This window comes from Stegodyphus dumicola, chromosome 2, assembly GCF_044657685.1.
Source record: "Stegodyphus dumicola isolate Sdum_Otavi_A_Nest chromosome 2, ASM4465768v1".
Classification (NCBI taxonomy): domain Eukaryota; kingdom Metazoa; phylum Arthropoda; class Arachnida; order Araneae; family Eresidae; genus Stegodyphus; species Stegodyphus dumicola.
This window is the reverse complement of record NC_140769.1, coordinates 124610872-124629716: the sequence shown is the minus strand read 5'-3', so window position 1 is coordinate 124629716 and position 18845 is coordinate 124610872. Positions and strand designations below refer to the sequence as shown.

Here is an 18845-nt window from a genome sequence, read left to right as displayed (position 1 = left end):
GTTACACTGAAAACTTAGGCCTACCCCGGTCGCCACGTGGTAGATCGTCGGCACGTTTTCGTCGAGGTGACCGTTATGCTGGTAAGCACAAACACCGTTGAAGTGCGGCGGACGGATTCCTTTGTAATTTTCACAAAAACTTTTATAACTTCGCTAATTTTTCTCGCACACACAAAATTTAGGTATCCACATGTAGGTTAACACTTCGCGCACAATTTGGAATAAAAATTTCTTCTGTGGGGTAGATATTTCTGCGGTTAATAATGCTTTTTAAGGGAGCTCAGCTGACACACATCCTACCTCGCAGGGGGCGTTATCGAGCGTGCACAAACTAGGCACCGCGCACCAGATTGGCTTTGCCCATGTACACATCGATCTATTTTCACTTAAAAAAAAACATCCTAGAATTGCACAAACTAGGCACCGCGCACTACATTGGCATTGCCCATGTACACACCGATCTATTTTCACTTAAAAAAACATCCTAGAATTACACAAACTAGGCACCGAGCACAACCTCGGCATTGCGCACTACATTGGCTTTGCCCATGTACACATCGATCGATTTTCACTTAAAAAACATCCTAGAATTGCGCAAACTAGGCACCGCGCACAACCTCGGCATTGCGCACTACATTGGCTTTGCCCATGTACACATCGATCTATTTTCACTTAAAAAAACATCCTAGAATTGCACAAACTAGGCACCGCGCACAACCTCGGCATTACGCACTACATTGATTGTGCCCATGTACACATCGATCTATTTTCACTTAAAAAAATCCTAGAATTGCACAAACTAGGCACCGCGCACAACCTCGGCATTGCGCACTACATTGGCTTTGCCCATGTACACGATCTATTTTCACTTAAAAAACATCCAGAATTGCGCAAACTAGGCACCGCGCACAACCTCGGCATTGCGCACTACATTGGCTGTGCCCATGTACACATCGATCTATTTTCACTTAAAAAATATCCTAGAACAGCACAAACTAGGCACCGCGCACAACCTCGGCATTGCGCACTACATTGGCTCTGCCCATGTACACATCGATCGATTTTCACTTAAAAAAACATCCTAGAATTGCGCAAACTAGGCACCGCGCACAACCTCGGCATTGCGCACTACATTGGCTTTGCCCATGTACACATCGATCTATTTTCACTTAAAAAAACATCCCAGAATTGCACAAACTAGGCACCGCGCACAAACTCGGCATTGCGCACTACAATGATTGTGCCCATGTACACATCGATCTATTTTCACTTAAAAACATCCTAGAATTGCACAAACTAGGCACTGCGCACAACCTCGGCATTGCGCACTACAAATCGGAACGCCAGACCATTATGCATTTACATGCAGATTGACAGAGGCGCACCACATGCGTCCTCCTTCAGATAGATATTGGAGGGAATGGACAAAAGTGCTACTAGAACGGAGGGGTGCGTGCTTTAAGCTTCACTAGATCATCAAGTTCTGCAGGGTACACTTTTCATTTGTCACCTAATACCTCCCAGCGCATAACCCTGCTACCAGATAAGTAATATCTGTTTGCTACTGTTATGTCCATATTATTTTCATCATACTCTTATCCTATTCGTTAGATGCATTTAACGTATTACCTTAAATACTACACTTTACGTGACTTTTACTTGACTGTAATAATCATCCTCGATGTGTTTATACTATTAACTTAATTATTATAATTGATATCATATGCTTTCATTTTAATCTGAATTTTATAACTACAGTATATGTTGTCAACACATTAACATGTCTAATATATTAATTTAATCATTATAATCGTAATCTTATGCCTTCCACTTAAATTGAATGTAGTAAATACATAATCCAATGTATATATATATGTAAGTGGATTCCCATCAGCATTAAGTAATGAACTTGACACTCTTATAAGTATGTTTCATAAGCAAATTATCTTAAGAATGTATTATATTATGTATATTTAAGCATTGCCATAAGTAATGTAAGCAAGATCCTGTATGCGTATCAATAATATGTGTTGCCAGTTGTACAAAATTTCATGCTTGTTTAATCATTGTACCATGGTATTCTGTGCTTTGCTTACTGTACTCAGAAACTTCATTCTTAGTACTCATTCCATCTCAGTATGTTGCCATTTTTATCTCTTATGTTTTTATTGCATATTACCAAGAAGTGTCATGTAATCAAAATGCGCACTAAGTCATGTCAGCCATAGCACTTCCCTATATACTTTATTATTTTACTGCTATGTAATTATGCCTTATTGCAAATCGTGTAACCTACTAAGCAAGCATATCTAATCTAGAATTTATCATGCGCTTACTTAGTATTAATAGTTATAAGATAGTTGCATCATTTCGATTTCCGCACAAAATTCCTGAAACACAGCTGTATGTTTTGCATTAAATTAAGAAATTTTGAAACTTATAGTACTATTTGCGAACCTTGTTATGCACTTATGAGCTTTAGTATTAAATACTATTCTTAGTTACTCACTATTAATTGTTATTAATATATCTCAGTATCATTCATTTACTTACCTTATTCAAATTTGCAATGTTCTGCATTCGAGTATTTAATTATTTATCTTATAATCCTATATATTATGTAAGCGCATATTATGAAACGCATATATTATGTAATATGTAAATAACGTGTGGCTGCTAGGACCTATTTAATGTTTATAATATTCTGTGTGCACAGCTACTAATGAGTACAATATTTGTGCGGATAGTAGTTATATAATTTGTTCATTGAGCAAAACAGTAAATAATGTTTGATGCTATGTATATTTTTTTAATGCTATGTGTAATTTTTAGTGCTATGTATAATCCTTCATGCTATGTATGTAATCTTCATGCTATGTATATCATCATGCTATGTATGTATGTATGTACAGTATGTTTTTAGTATGTGACAACGGACAGATACGCAGCATAGATAAGCCAAGTTCACCAATAACGATTTGTAGTGAAGTCCGGACACCTTACTAACTCAATGTACTAAATTTCATGCAGTGCTCTTAACCCATTACTGCCGATGGAACATTACACAATCAGAGCAATTGTAATTACACGCGCGTATGAATAATACTCAGCTCAGTACAGCACTTACATCTTTTCATGTAGCAGACAACGTCTGCGAAGGTGCCATTGTAACAACCATTACTGTGAATCGGTAACTTCTGACTCAGACTCAATAAATGCCGCTGGTTTGCGGGGCTCGCCCTGGCAGTGGTCGGAAGTAGATAGTAGATAATTTCTACAGGTCAGGCACTATTCCGATTGGTTATACCTGAGGCCGAAGCCTGGTCTGTAGTGCTCTGCCATGTACACATCGATCTATTTTCCCTTAAAAAAACATCCAGAATTGCGCAAACTAGTCACCGCGCACAACCTCGGCATTGCGCACTACATTGGCTGTGCCAATGTACACATCGATCTATTTTCACTTAAAAAACATCCTAGAAACTGCACAAACTAGGCACCGCGCACAACCTCGGCATTGCGCACTACATTGGCTCTGCCCATGTACACATCGATCTATTTCCACTTACAAAAACATCCTAGAATTGCACAAACTAAGCATCGCGCGCCACCTCGCCTTGCGCACTACATTGCTCTGCCCATGTACACAATCGATCTGTTTTCACTTAAAAAACATCGCAGAATTGCACAAACTAGGCACCGTGCACAACCTCGGCATTGCGCACTGCAATTGGCTTTGCCCATGTATATTGGCAGAGCGAGAGGCGGCCATCTCCAATACTCTCCGACTTGGGAAAGACTATAAACTCTGGAACAGGAACTTGCATACCTCGGAGTATATGCACAAGATCTTTGACTATCCCTGCCACCCAGCCCAGCATAACCTCGCGAAAAATATATACACGCAGACACTTCTCTGTCGGCAGAACTCAATAGCCATCTACACGGATGGTTCCAAAACAAAGGATGGCACTGGATGCGGCTTATGCACAATGATCGATGGAGAAATCAAATACCGCTGGAAACGTAGACTCAATCCGAACAACACAGTCTACCAAGCTGAATTGTTAGCTATTAAAAAAGCAATCGATCTCTCATATGGTCACCAAGAAACTGTCTATATCTATAGTGACTCACTGTCGAGCATAGCCGCCATAAAAGGACCAGCCAGCCGAGACCCCTTCGTACTCAACATACAAAGGGCATTAGTCAACCTCCCACTCAATTATCGTCCCATCATTAGCTGGGTACCAGCGCACACAGGTGTAGTCGGCAACGAGCTGGCGGATGAACAGGCAAAACAAGCGGCTTCGGGTATCTTCCTGCCAGAACATGCTCTACCTCTGCCTTCCTCTTATCTCAAAAAGATTACACGCGGCGACCTTTACGCAGAATGGCAGCAGAGATGGGATACTTCCCGGACAGGTCGAAGAACGTATAAATTTATCCCAAAAGTTACAGACCTTGTCTTCTCCAACTCATCTTCATTGACTACGTTCCTCTCTGGGCACGGCCCGTTTCCTGATTACCTACACAGATTTGGACTTAGAGACTGTGATCTCTGTGAATGTGGACTAATCGGAACGCCAGACCATTATGCATTTACATGCAGATTGACAGAGGCGCACCACATGTGTCCTCCTTCAGATAGATATTGGAGGGAATGGACAAAAGTGCTACTAGAACGGAGGGGTGCGTGCTTTAAGCTTCACAAGATCATCAAGTTCTGCAGGGTACACTTTTCATTTGTCACCTAATACCTCCCAGCGCATAACCCTGCTACCAGATAAGTAATATCTGTTTGCTACTGTTATGTCCATATTATTTTCATCATACTCTTATCCTATTCGTTAGATGCATTTAACGTATTACCTTAAATACTACACTTTACGTGACTTTTACTTGACTGTAATAATCATCCTCGATGTGTTTATAGTATTAACTTAATTATTATAATTGATATCATATGCTTTCATTTTAATCTGAATTTTATAACTACAGTATATGTTGTCAACACATTAACGTGTCTAATATATTAATTTAATCATTATAATCGTAATCTTATGCCTTCCACTTAAATTGAATGTAGTAAATACATAATCCAACGTATATATATGTAAGTGGATTCCCATCAGCATTACGTAATGAACTGACACTCTTATAAGTATGTTTCATAAGCAAATTATCTTAAGAATGTATTATATTATGTATATTTAAGCATTGCCATAAGTAATGTAAGCAAGATCCTGTATGCGTATCAATAATATGTGTTGCCAGTTGTACAAAATTTCATGCTTGTTTAATCATTGTACCATGGTATTCTGTGCTTTGCTTACTGTACTCAGAAACTTCATTCTTAGTACTCATTCATCTCAGTATGTTGCCATTTTTATCTCTTAAGTTTTTATTGCATATTACCAAGAAGTGTCATGTAATCAAAATGCGCACTAAGTCATGTCAGCCATAGCACTTCCCTATATTCTTTATTATTTTACTGCTATGTAATTATGCCTTATTGCAAATCGTGTAACCTACTAAGCAAGCATATCTAATCTAGAATTTATCATGCGCTTACTTAGTATTAATAGTTATAAGATAGTTGCATCATTTCGATTTCCGCACAAAATTCCTGAAACACAGCTGTATGTTTTGCATTAAATTAAGAAATTTTGAAACTTATAGTACTATTTGCGAACTTTCTTATGCACTTATGAGCTTTAGTATTAAATACTATTCTTTAGTTACTCACTATTAATCGTTATTAATGTATCTCAGTATCATTCATTTACTTACCTATTCAAATTTGCAATGTTCTGCATTCGAGTATTTAATTATTTATCTTATAATCCTATATATTATGTAGGCGCATATTATGAAACGCATATATTATGTAATATGTAAATAACGTGTGGCTGCTAGGACCTATTTAATGTTTATAATATTCTGTGTGCACAGCTACTAATGAGTACAATATTTGTGCGGATAGTAAGTTATATAATTTGTTCATTGAGCAAAACAGTAATAATGTTTGATGCTATGTATATTTTTTTAATGCTATGTGTAATTTTTAGTGCTATGTGTAATTTTTAGTGCTATGTATAATTTTTAGTGCTATGTATAATCTTCATGCTATGTATGTAATCTTTATGCTATGTATACATCATGCTATGTATGTATGTACAGTATGTCTTTAGTATGTGACACGGACAGATATGCAGCATAGATTAAGCCAAGTTCACTAACTAACTCAATGTACTAAATTTCATGCAGTGCTCTTAACCCATTACTGCCGATGGAACATTACACAATCAGAGCAATTGTAATTACACGCGCGTATGAATAATACTCAGCTCAGTACAGCACTTACATCTTTTCATGTAGCAGACAACGTCTGCAAAGGTGCCATTGTAACAACCATAACTGTGAATCGGTAACTTCTGACTTAGACTCAATAAATGCCGCTGGTTTGCGGGGCTCGCCCTGGCAGTGGAAGTAGATAGTAGATAATTTCTACAGGTCAGGCACTATTCCGATTGGTTATACCTGAGGCCGGAAGCCTGGTCTGTAGTGCTCTGCCCATGTATATAGCGATCTCTTTTTACTTAAAAATCAGAAATTGAATAAACTCTGCATTGCTCATATACTAAGAAATCTGCTTTCACTTAAAAGAAATCGGAGAATTGCAGAAATTCGCGCATAAGCAACTCCATTGATTCGCGTTGAAAAAAAAAAAAAAAAAAAAAGTTTCTAGAAAAATTTAGTTTACTACAGGCGAATCAAGATCATAAGCCTAATTGATTTCTCAGCCGTACATTTCTTGCAAATACTACCATTCGGTGACTTTTTCTGACTAACTAACCAGCATGGTATCTTACATTTTTCACAGAAAACGTTATCCTTCAATAATCGACAATCCATCAAAAATCCTCTAAAAAGTTCATACTCTATTGTTAATTCATACATAAAATATCTGTTCCCAAAATTTTACGCTTGTTTGAAAACTCCCACCTTAAATTTTCCTTTATAATCTCCTGATATTTAATTACAACATCACTAACAGCAGTTTTAGAGCAAGCAATAACTAAACGCAAAAATATCACCTCAAGTAGCCAAAAATATATACACAAAGTAGTATTCAAGGTATCTGAGCGTTAAACAATCGCCAATAACAGTGTTACGAATTGTGTATTTAGATATTAATTTTAGTAGAAGTCTAATTTAAAATGTTGTATTTCCTCCTGCAACGCAGCTGAGGCAAATTTTAAGAGAAATCTATACCGGAAAAGTAAGAATACAGGGCACGTGCATTAAACTTTGAGTAAACGGATATGTCGGTAATTTGTATTGAAATTGAATAAATGTAACTGACTACTAAATTAGCTGTAACCGTAATTTCATTCTCTTGTTTACATTGCGTTTGGCGAATAGTATGGGTTACCAGATCATATCATTTATCGCCGCTCTTGGCGATATTTTTTTTGTTTAAAATTCCGGGTGGGCTATACTAAAGCTGCGCCTCACCCTGTATGAGAGACTGTAACGTTGTTTACAGTTTTAATAACTGTTACAATTCACTTACCGTATTATAGTAGTTTGAAATACAAAAAATTTAGTATACTTATTTCTACATGTGCAGAGAATACATTATGACGTCACAATCTTAGTCCAACCCATTTATGAACGTCACATAGCTCCGCCTTCGCAACTTTGTTTATGCAAGTATTCTGAGATTTTACTGGCGATTTTCAAAAAATCCCCGCTACTGAAAATCGCCAAGCAGTGGGCTAAAGTACATTTTCACCGCACTTTATATCACACTTTTCCTCTCTTCTGACTTTTTCTCTAATGCTTCTGCTACCGTCTCAGAGGCAGACGAATCTAGTGCATCGCCTTGGGATGCTGAAGGGTAAGTAATTGGTCTGCAAAAATGTAGCCATGCTTTTTCAGTGATTTTCCAATATGGTCACTTGAAATCCAAGCTTGAGACACTTCACCCTTAACAGAAAGTATGTATATGTATCTACCCTAATCCCTATGTATCTTCCCTTTAAGTTTAGTCTTGGAGGCACTGATGGTTCTTTCTCTAAAGAACCCGTCTTCGTCTTGAGCTGCATCCCCTAAAACACTAAGATTCCATACAGTAGTAGACTTGCCAACAGATGTAGTTTTACCTCCGTTCCATAGATCTTACAATTTTACAAACAGGGCTGATGTCAGGTACTCGAAAAGTGCTGATACCAATAATCTAGACAGAAGTGAGCTTGAGTCTTCTCCGGCAAGTATCATGCCCGAGTCAAAATACAGAGCATTTTCAAGATCTTTTCTTGATGCACCCGCATACCAATCAAAGGTAACCGAAATATTGATGACTGCTGAAGGAGCTGACCCACTCATGGTGAACATGTATTCACTGGTTTCTTTACGACGTGTAAGATATTTTCTTTGAAAACTATCAGCAAGGTGCTTATTTCGAACTTCTTTAAAATCCACTGAAAACACTAATTACTTTCCAAGATTAGTGGAACTGAAGTTCAAGCTAGAAGACTAAACCTTTTGCAACTACAGGTTAAACTCCAACTTTATTCCTAGCATGCAGCGGTTAGAAAAATGGCTGAGCCACAGTGCGGTTAACGACGCTGTTCTACCAAAAATTAAACATGAACAACAGTTGCAGTTCACAAAAACTAAATAGCAAAATGAAACATGTTTCCAGTAACAAGATTATTCTATAAATAATAACATAAAATTTAATACTGAGAAAATAGAATGAAAGGCAAAAGAAAAAAAAATGAAATGCAAATATTAAATACACATCCAAAAATTACCAATTATATTCTAAAAATTATAAATTAAAAAATGTATTCTAAAATATATTTTAATAAAATGTATAATATAATATTTAAAATAAGAAAATTATAAAACACATTTTTAAAAAAATTTTATAGCTAAATTTTAGGAAATTAATATTTTATTATATTTATTCTAAGCTAAAAGTAATTGTGATTTTCATATTTTACTTCCTTGTACGAAGTAAAAAGGAAGTATTGTAATCGCGAAAAGTTTCAGTCAGCATATTTCAAGGAAAATATCCATTTTGACCGCTATCCAATGCAATTTAACGATGTTTTTGCGTGACATCTGTACGTAAGGACAGAATAGAAGACTCTTTTCCTCCAAAAAAATTACAAAACTGCTTTAAAATTAATTTTGAAGAGAATTTTTCGTGGCGTCTGTACGAACGTGCGTACATACATATCTTGCATAACTCAAAAACGAGTGTCCTCAGAAGTTGAAATTTTGTATATAGGACTGCTATAACATGTAGATGTGCACCTCGTATTTTGGTTTGCGATCGGCCGCACCAAACGTATAATTATATTTATATATATATCCTTTCTGTTACTCGGCTCAACTATCTCAGTTTCTTTACTCTTATATGTTTGTAAATTGTACAATTTTTGCTTTAAAAATGATAGAATTATGTCCTTCTTATCTTCCGGTTAAGGTTTTTATGCCTTTCGTAAATCTGGAAGCAATATTTGTACAATTATCAGCAATTTAAAGGCTGTTTAAGTGTGGCAAAGTTTTAAATAACATGGCGGATATTTGTTTACATTTGAATCAGCAGAATAGTCGATTTGTTGCCAATCTAGAGAGACTAAGATAAGGCATTCATTTATTATAATTACGAATTAAATCATGCTTAATTCTTTCTTGAATTTTTTCGAGGAAATAAGTATTTAAGATTTACTTCCTAATTTTTAATACAGATATTTTGAGTTTTCATGTATTTTTGCCTTGTCGCGAAGTGAGAACTGAATTAATTGCATGAGAAATACTGAATCGTCTGCGAAAAACTGTTTCTTTTTTGTTTTGTTTGCTAATTTCTGTTATACATCGTTCTAGCATTTGAAAATCTGTTATCTGTTATACATCGTTATAGTATTTGAAAAGAACATGTGGCAACGAATAGATAATTCTTCAAATGATATAAATCTTGTGTATTCTGAATTATAATATGAACGAAATATTAAGTGAACCTAGCGTCAGAGTTTCGCTATGCTAAACAAATATAGTGAATTTTAAAGAATGCATTTATTCTATTGATGTTTATGCTCTCTAGACGAAGTAGATTTGATTCAATCCAATACGTTTAAATGAAATGCAAGAAAAAATGCGTATAATTTAATATTTCGTACAAAGAAGTCATGTGGTGTACACATCAGATTTTTTTATTTACATATACATAATTATGTGGATGATGAGACTGTAATATTTCATTATTTAACATATAATTATATTCATTATCCTTGATATTGGAGTGGCAACGCCACATTTGATATCGTTTGTATTTTGTATCTTGTAACTGTTGCTAAGCAAAGTCAAAAAATGTTAAAAAATTTCTTTATTCTAAAAACTTTAGTTAACTTTATTCTAAAAACAGTTAGTAGATGATCCAAAATTTATTAAGAAAGAAATAGAAAAAGTAAGCTAGAGTGTGATGTTGTAATGGGTAAAATAGTATTTTAAATTATCTATCTCCGTGAACTAAAAATAAAACTTATGTTTTACTAAGAAGATCATCTGCTGTTTCGTTAAATACTGAAAAATACGTTACAACACCAACTACTTCTTAACTATGGTGTTTTAAGAACATGTAGTTCACACACGAAAAGGGTGCGGTAAAGTTGAATTGAAACATTATTAGCCGTATATGCACCGCATAATACTATTTCCTCGAAGAATAATTTCGTAGAATATATTTCCTAATTTGCACATCAGTATGGGTGTGACAAGTATTCCATAAATATATATACCATTGTTTACATGATTCAGCGAATCAGTGACAACTGCTGGTAGGGCAAGAGATAGCACGAAAGTGAATACGCACTTCAGCAGGGCCTATATATGAGATTGGAATATTTTGTTGGGTGCGCAGTTGGTTTTCATGTTATATTTGGGAAAACCAGGAAATTCTCGAAGCAACCCGCCCGTTTGCTTGAATTTAAATCTACTATTGGTTAAACTACCATTGTTCAGCGAGTTTATCGTTCGGCGAAAAGCGAGTTATTAGTATTTAAAAATCTGAAGGCCAACTATTCTAATTATATATATATATATATTCTAATTTATATATATTCTAATTATATATATATATTTGTGTGTGTGTGTGTAAGATACAACAAAATACGATAGCCGCTTTAAAAATAATTGACGACCTCAAAATTAACATTCTAGATAGTGATCTTCCCCTAAGTTTATCTTCTCTCCCAAATTCGAGATCTTTCTACGTTACGTAATGCTACTGGAAAAGGGCAACTAAAACTAATTTTAACCAATCATACATTGTCTCTAGAATCGCACCTACTTTGGTATAATTACCTCTGGCGCTTCCTGCTTCGCTTTGTTAAAAGAACTGCGTTATTATTTAAAAAAAAAAACAATGTGTATTAGAAATTATCGTAATTGTGTGATGAAAAGGTATGTTGTCTACGAAGAATTATTATAGTATGCCTGGAAATCTGGAAATAAGGATGATAATTGGCTGAACTTAGTTTCGTATCAACTTCTTTCTGTCGCCCTACCACTCAGCCATCGGAACTGTGCTTCGAAAACATTACATATATATAATAAATTATTGCAAAATTATGAGGCATATATAAACATATATTAAATTATAATTTCTATTTCATTGAAAATTATAAAATTTAATTTTATGTAAAACACTGCATTGATAAATTTCGGCTATTTTTCAGGAACATCTATAACGGGGACATTTGTTCAGGGAAACGTTCTAGTAAACACAGAGATTAGCAGAATGATGGAAAAATGTATTTTCATTTTAATTACGTAAGTGAAGTAAACAATTCTATTAATGCTTAGCTTAGGATTGGGATTACTTAGAATTATGCAAAACACACAAAGAGTATCTGTCTAAGGAAAAGGATGCATTCATATATGATACTTGAAGGGCGTGTAGTTGGTTTTCATGTTATATTTGGGAAAACCAGGAAATTTTCGAAGCAACCCGCCCGTCTGCTTGAATTTAAATCTACTATTGTTAAACTACCATTGTTCAGCGAGTTTATCGTTCAGCGAAAAGCGAGTTATTAGCATTTAAAAATCTGAAGGCCAACTATAATAATTGCTTTAATAAAATACGGAAGAGCACGCGGAAAGAGATGCTGTTGAAAAGGAGATTTTAGTTTAAGAAAACTGGCAGATAAACTTACACATGAAAAAAACCATGAAACGCCTATGCAGCCAGTTCACTGAAAGAAAAACAAAAAACATTCGGGTGAATTTTCATTGGTCAGCGGTTTCCTACCACTTGACTACTGATTGGTGCACATAAAAATATTAACCAGTACTGGGAATGCGCCTCTGCAATCCATTCAGTGAAATTAAGGTCGGGCGTCCATTACTCAGTGAACGTTTTTGCGCTGCACCGCTAATGGTCTTGTAATTATACTACAATCCACCATCACAGCTCAAAACTTCTCTGTCTTAATAAGGAAAATCAAAGGGAATGAAAGCAGTAAAACATGACAGATAATCTTAAGTTAAGCTGATTTAGAAGTTTAATCACACAATCGCTCTCAGTGAAAGTGATGGAATGCTTTCGTGTACAATTTTTTTGAAAGAATTTATACACGAATTTTTGATTCTATTCGCATTACACATGGAGAAGACAATTTAAAACGTCCATGAAACTAACCCGTTCAGCGGATTTGAATGAAGTCAAACAAGTGTTCAATGACATTTGCATACTCCGAAACATAACTCAGCTGTAGCGAAATTTTATTTATTAAACTAGTGATTAATTTAGGGCTACAAGTGCGATTAAAATGCATAAAAAATATTAGTATTATAATAACATATATAGAAATGTCAGGCGGCAAATAATCATACAAGTTACAAGGCAAATAAACATTCTATAATACGTACTTACGTATTAACGCGACCACCTTGGAGCAATTTGGCGATTTTTTACATATGAAAAGCCAAAAGTTACTTATCGGGTGAAAATTGGTGTTTTTCAAGCCATTTTATATTCCTTTCCCAAACTATCGACATTTATCGTAAATCGCTAAACGCTAAACATTATCAAAGAAAAGGAAACATACTTTAGCTATTTGAAATACAAATTTGAGCATTAAATGTGGATTACGTGATATATTAAAAAAATCAATCATTTACATTCTTCTTCAAATCTTCCTATACATTTTTTTGCACGATTCTTCTCCCGAAGTACACAGTGATCTAATATTTTCGCTTAAACGAAACATCATAAAATTGCGGAGATGCGCCTTCGTGCAAATCTCAGCAACAGCGGATATAGAGGAAACGCATTTCTTCGTTATTGCCTTGAGAAAATTTTCAGGAAAATTTTGTATAACTGCAGAAATTTAACCGCAGTTTCTTCTATTACAGACAAATTCCTGAAGTTCATAATGAAATAAGTTCAAGGCAAAAAATATTACGATTTGCTTATAAAAACTATTGAAAACTGAAATACAACAAAAGGAACGCATACAAAAATGACGACGTTTTGACTGAAGGATGAAGGAGTGTTATAAGCATGGTTGCCAGGAGAATGGTTTTGCGTATGGTCTTCAGAGTTTTGTACATTTTGGTTATTTGACAACTTCTAATAAGGTGGCTGCGTTAATATGTAAGACCTCTGTAATGCATGTGATAGTATTTCTCACTCTTTAATGTCTCCTTTGTTTTAGATTATTTGGGGAACATAACAAGCTACAATAGAATTACAATTTTCTGGCACATAACATGCATGATTTAGCAATACATAACTTTCTGTGACAAGCATTTATATCATAAAGGCTTTTTTGGTAAGATATAGTAATGGGCAGTGCTATGGAAGATGCATAAATCGCCACTCGTCTGGCAAACGTATGGGAAATGCTTTCAAAACTGATGCCCGCAGGTCTCTTAATTACTTTAGGGAGCACTTTTAATAAAATGACGTTCACGATAGCATCGTTTGACGGACGCCAAACCATCACAGCGAAGCAAATATCACTTTCGGGATGGCGTGACTGCTCATCAGCGAGGGACAAAAACTGCTCAGAATGACGGAAACACCGTATCACAAAAATGTGAGACTCTGCCATACTTTCCATTCACCAATGGCTAAAGCAGCCAGCGACAATCCCGCATTAACAAATGCCTTTGATTTCAGCCGCTTCTGCTGTCTTATGGTTGTCGTCACGCAAAGGCTGCATTAGAGGAAAAAGGGGTGGTGCCCCCTTTAAAGGATTCTTTCTATCCATGGTCGAATAATTCTGCTTAGACAGAAGAGATCCCGGATTCCCCCCCCCATCCGTCTAGAATCCGCAGCTGCTTTTTTGGTCAAAGTGAATCATAAATGTCGTAAAGCTTTAAGTGTTATTATGGTATTGATAGGTAAAATGCGTGATGATGCCACAGCCAAAAATTTAAGCGAAAACAGATTACGGTATACGATTTTCTCCAAATTCATACTTACAAAACCTAACTAATAATCAGTTTGTTTTCATACAATTTCGAAATAAAAGGAATGTTTCAGAATTTTATATATATTTATTTGAATGTCGAAATACGAATCCGTTGAAGATTTTATTTGATACAATGTATACTTAATCCAGAAAAAAAATCTTAAGTTTATTTTTAATTTTACCCCCAACATGAAAGCAAATAATTAAAAAATACTGATGACATTGGTTCATTCTTGTTCTGAAACACATGAAGAATATAATTCTCATTTTAAATTTTGAAATTTTTTTTAAACATCTTGATGTAGTTGCTGCAGTGGTTAACTGGCTTTCAATTGATAAGCTTTGGAATGCCGCCTATGGTGGATATTTGGGACTTTCTTCATTAAGACTGAAACACCGATCCACTTATTCTTAATCTCTAGACTGCGGAATGTCGGATTATTCGGCCTTATGTTTTTAGGCTCTTTCCAACCAGCCTTCGTGGTGTAACGGTTAAGACACTCGACTTGTCTCGACTGTACTCGAGAGGTCCAGGTTCGAGTCCCGACAAGGATATTGTTCATTTTTCATGTCTCCTACTTCAAAATAACCGAACGACTGTATAATCTTTGTGCGTGATTAATCGGCAATCTCATTTGGTTTTTTTCGGGTTGGTTTATTTGATTATGACAAAGCCCTCGAGGGCTACCTGCCTAAGGGAAGGGATGCTTTCGTGGAAGACTGACTAAGGTAAACTGGCTTGTATACACGTTACACATGGAGAAAGCCACAAAAAAGGCTGAACCCCGGACCGAAATACCAGCATTCAGCGACCGCCACCGACAGCTCGGCCCGCTGGTGGGCTTCGCAACATTTGGAGAAAACACTATAACTTCATGACTAAAACTAGTAATTTCATTTCACCTTATCGGACCCCTCCACTAGCGATTGTACTGTCCACACAGCATTAGCAGAGTTAACAGGAAATAATCAATTATGATTTATGTGCACAAGAATTCTATTTAAAATAAAATAATTGTGTAATGATTGCGTTATATAATAAGTAAATTATACGATAATGTATAGTTACAAGCGTAGTAAACGTGAACGAAGTTTTGAGTTAATTCTTGTCCTTTAATGTAAATGCTACAGCATATGCAGTGTATATTTAATTCTTCAAAGTTCATTCTCTCAAAAAAAAATTCAAGGTATAAAACAAGGAAATGTAAAGACAAAAGCAAACGCTAAAAACAAGAAAAAGGAAATACAAGCAAGTAAAAGCATTTGGAAGAGAGAGTTGAAAGTAAAAGTGTTGGAATACGAAACTCTTCTCTTTTTAAGTATTACTCAACAGTATATGGTAGATTAATGTCATTGGTTATCGGTTGACATTAACTAATACAAGTTCGATTTATGAAGAAATTCATTAAAAAATAGACTTCAAAAATGGATTTTCGATTTTCACAGAATTAGGAAGTGATGTGGCAATTAACTTAACCTCATTTTTCGCTTTTGAAGTAGAGTAATCGCCATTCCTTTCATAAGCTACATTTATCTCGTACGTCAGTTCAATTAAATAATTACATAAATACTTAAACAACTCAATACTAAAGGAATTCACTTTAAAAGAACAATCTCACGAACGAGCGAATATATAAAGTTCGGGTAAAAGCTTTTGACTTTGAAGCTTCGGTTATATTAATTCTCCGGAGCATACATCTGCATATATACTCACGGTTCTTGAACTCTTTCGGCACCGCTACAAGCTTTTAAACATTATCCACCGGTGAATTGGATGCACCTAACGTACATACAAACAATACCGTATTTTCCATGCAGGACTATTAGTTTGGGTAACTCAAAAACATTACTTCACCTCGAGCACTTACCTTGATTAGAAAGTGCTCCGTAACTGCTAACACTTTGGATTTACGGACCATGGCTTCCTAGAAAAGGGCGGTGAGTAGTTTTCTGACTTAGCATTTGCGAATATGGTGAATATATTTCTGAACTGTAAGCTGACGTGACCTAGTGGGGAGATGCTGGCTTCACTCATTTTTGATACTTTATCTTTACCCTGAAAGATTTATCGGCCGTCACGGCCACAGTTAAGATATCTCCTCCTATGATAAAAATATGATCTAGGAACATCACGTGTTGCATGAAATGAAGATGCTTTGACATAAAGCGTCTTTTCCAGTTTCATTTTTAAATGTTTTCGCAAGATGCTTTACAGTAAGTTCCAAAGTTGAGCTTATTTGCTCTCATGACACCCAAATGACATATTTTACTTAGAGTTCTGATTGCTGAGTATTATAATTAATGCAAAATAAATTAACGAATTAAAATTACTTAACATTCTTTAATCTTTTTACCACGAACATATTATTTGCATATTTCCTGATGTAATTACACATAGAGCAGGCCCACGAGCCGCCGAGCGGTAAAGTCGCTGAACACTGGAGGTTCGAATCCCGCAAACGGGCTGGCTGCATGAGTCGTTTCGAGGTTTTAGCCATATGTAACGTGTTTCCCTTAGAACGTCCTCCACGAAGGTATCCCTTAAGTTAGGCAGACATCCCTTCGAGGTTTTGCCGTAATACATAAACCAAACCTATAACTAAGAGTAATATCATTATTAACATATTATTACTAATATGAATATTGCCCAAAGTGAAACTTAAAATGGCAAAATGACAAAGAATGGCGAGACTTTGAGGTTCCAACATACTGCCTAAAACTACTGTTATGTAACATTCTGTTTTCAGAAATTATAAATGCTGCCAAGCGGATAAATTCATCTAACACTGGATATTCGACCAGGGCTAAAATCTGGCAAACGGGTTGTTTGTATAAGGGTTTTCATGGTTCTTCCCGAGTGAAATGCGATTTCTGGCTTCTACCGCAAAACAATTAAATAATTATAACTATGTGTGGACGCAATAGAACTGCAATTTATAGAGGACGAATTCGCTTTGATTACAAGAAAGGTAGACGACTGGGGAGTAAATGTCAAGTATGTTTGTAGAACACGCAAGCGACACTTATTTCAATAAAAGGATCGCCTGTTAGTCTTGAAAATAGAGTGTGTGTGTGTTATTATGGCAAAGCCTCGAGGGCTATCTGCTTAAGGGGAGGGATGCCTTCGTGGAGGACATTCTAAGGGAAACTGGCTCGTATACACGTTACACATGGTAAAAACCACGAAAACACCCATGCAGCCAGCCCGTTTGCGGGACTCGAACCTCGGACCCAACTACCAATGTTCAGCGACTTTACCGCTCGGCCGCTGGTGGGCCTTGAAAATAGAGAAATACTATATTCCATATCAATTATTGCAGATTGGCTAAACAATGAAACAAATGGAAATGTTATTACAAATTATTGTAAATTTATGAAAAATGATTGTTTTTATTTGGGTTTATTTTAGTACATGATAGCTCTTGTTTAGTATTTTTGTATTTGTTTTATTTAATTGGAATTTAGGCATATTCTTATGCGATATCATTAACGAAATTTTAAATTTTTTGTAAATATTATAGACATGATTGAATATTTTAATATATATGTACAGCATTCTGTAAATATGTAGTAGAATTGTGTTATTAGCAACACGTAAACGTAGGTGCAGCCCTTTTTGAAACTATTGTTTCTTGGAAACGAATGTTTTCGGGAAAACGGCCACACATGAATCTAAACCTACTTCGAAGGATTTTCTCTAAGCTTTCTTTCTATCCGTTGCTCTTTTGTCCTTCTTGGCAAAAATATTAAAAGAGCCTTAGTACCTTCAGTCGGTTCAGTCAGTTTGTAAACTGGAATGTTGTTGAATTCAGGTACTCAATGATTTTTTATTTCCATATTTAAAGGAGTTTGCTATCCAATGCATTTTGAACTGCGAATTTGTAAATATTTGATGATGATCTGTAGATGGTTCACCCAATATATGATGTTCACTTTTACTTTAAGGAGAAGTAATAGGACTACTTTCGGATTTGCTAGAACTATCGTCGTTTGTTAATTCCTTATACGAAGTAAAGGAAGTATGGTAATCGCAAGCAATTTTGGGTATCATATTTCAACCAAAATGTCAATTTCAACCGCTCTCAAAAGCATTTGAACAATGTTTTAGCATGATATGTACACGTACGGACAGAATAAATGACTATTTTTGCCATAAAGGGTTGTAAAATGAGTTTAAAATGGCTTCAGAAGAGATTTGTTTTCTTGACGTGCGTACAAATAACTCAAGAAAGAACAGCTAGAACGTTGAAATAGTGCATATGAAACTGTTATAATCGGCTTTTCTACGGAACACTGTAGAGAAGCTGATAAACTTTAGAAAAAACTTAGAGATAAGAAATCGCTCCA

General features: G+C 35.6%; 1 protein-coding gene across 2 annotated transcripts in view; it reads right to left on the bottom strand.

Annotated features, from left to right (window-relative positions):
• The window catches only part of LOC118193323 (lachesin-like), a 521719-nt gene that overhangs the window by 379165 nt on the left and 123709 nt on the right, over positions 1 to 18845 (bottom strand). Inside the window, exon 1 of one of the 2 annotated variants that reach the window (XM_085811102.1) lies at positions 16367 to 16389. The exons of the other annotated variant lie outside the window; for it this stretch is intronic. The gene's annotated coding sequence lies outside the window, so the exon portion shown is untranslated. Of the gene's footprint in view, positions 1 to 16366; positions 16390 to 18845 lie in introns of those variants that run through there. 2 annotated transcript variants of the gene reach the window in all.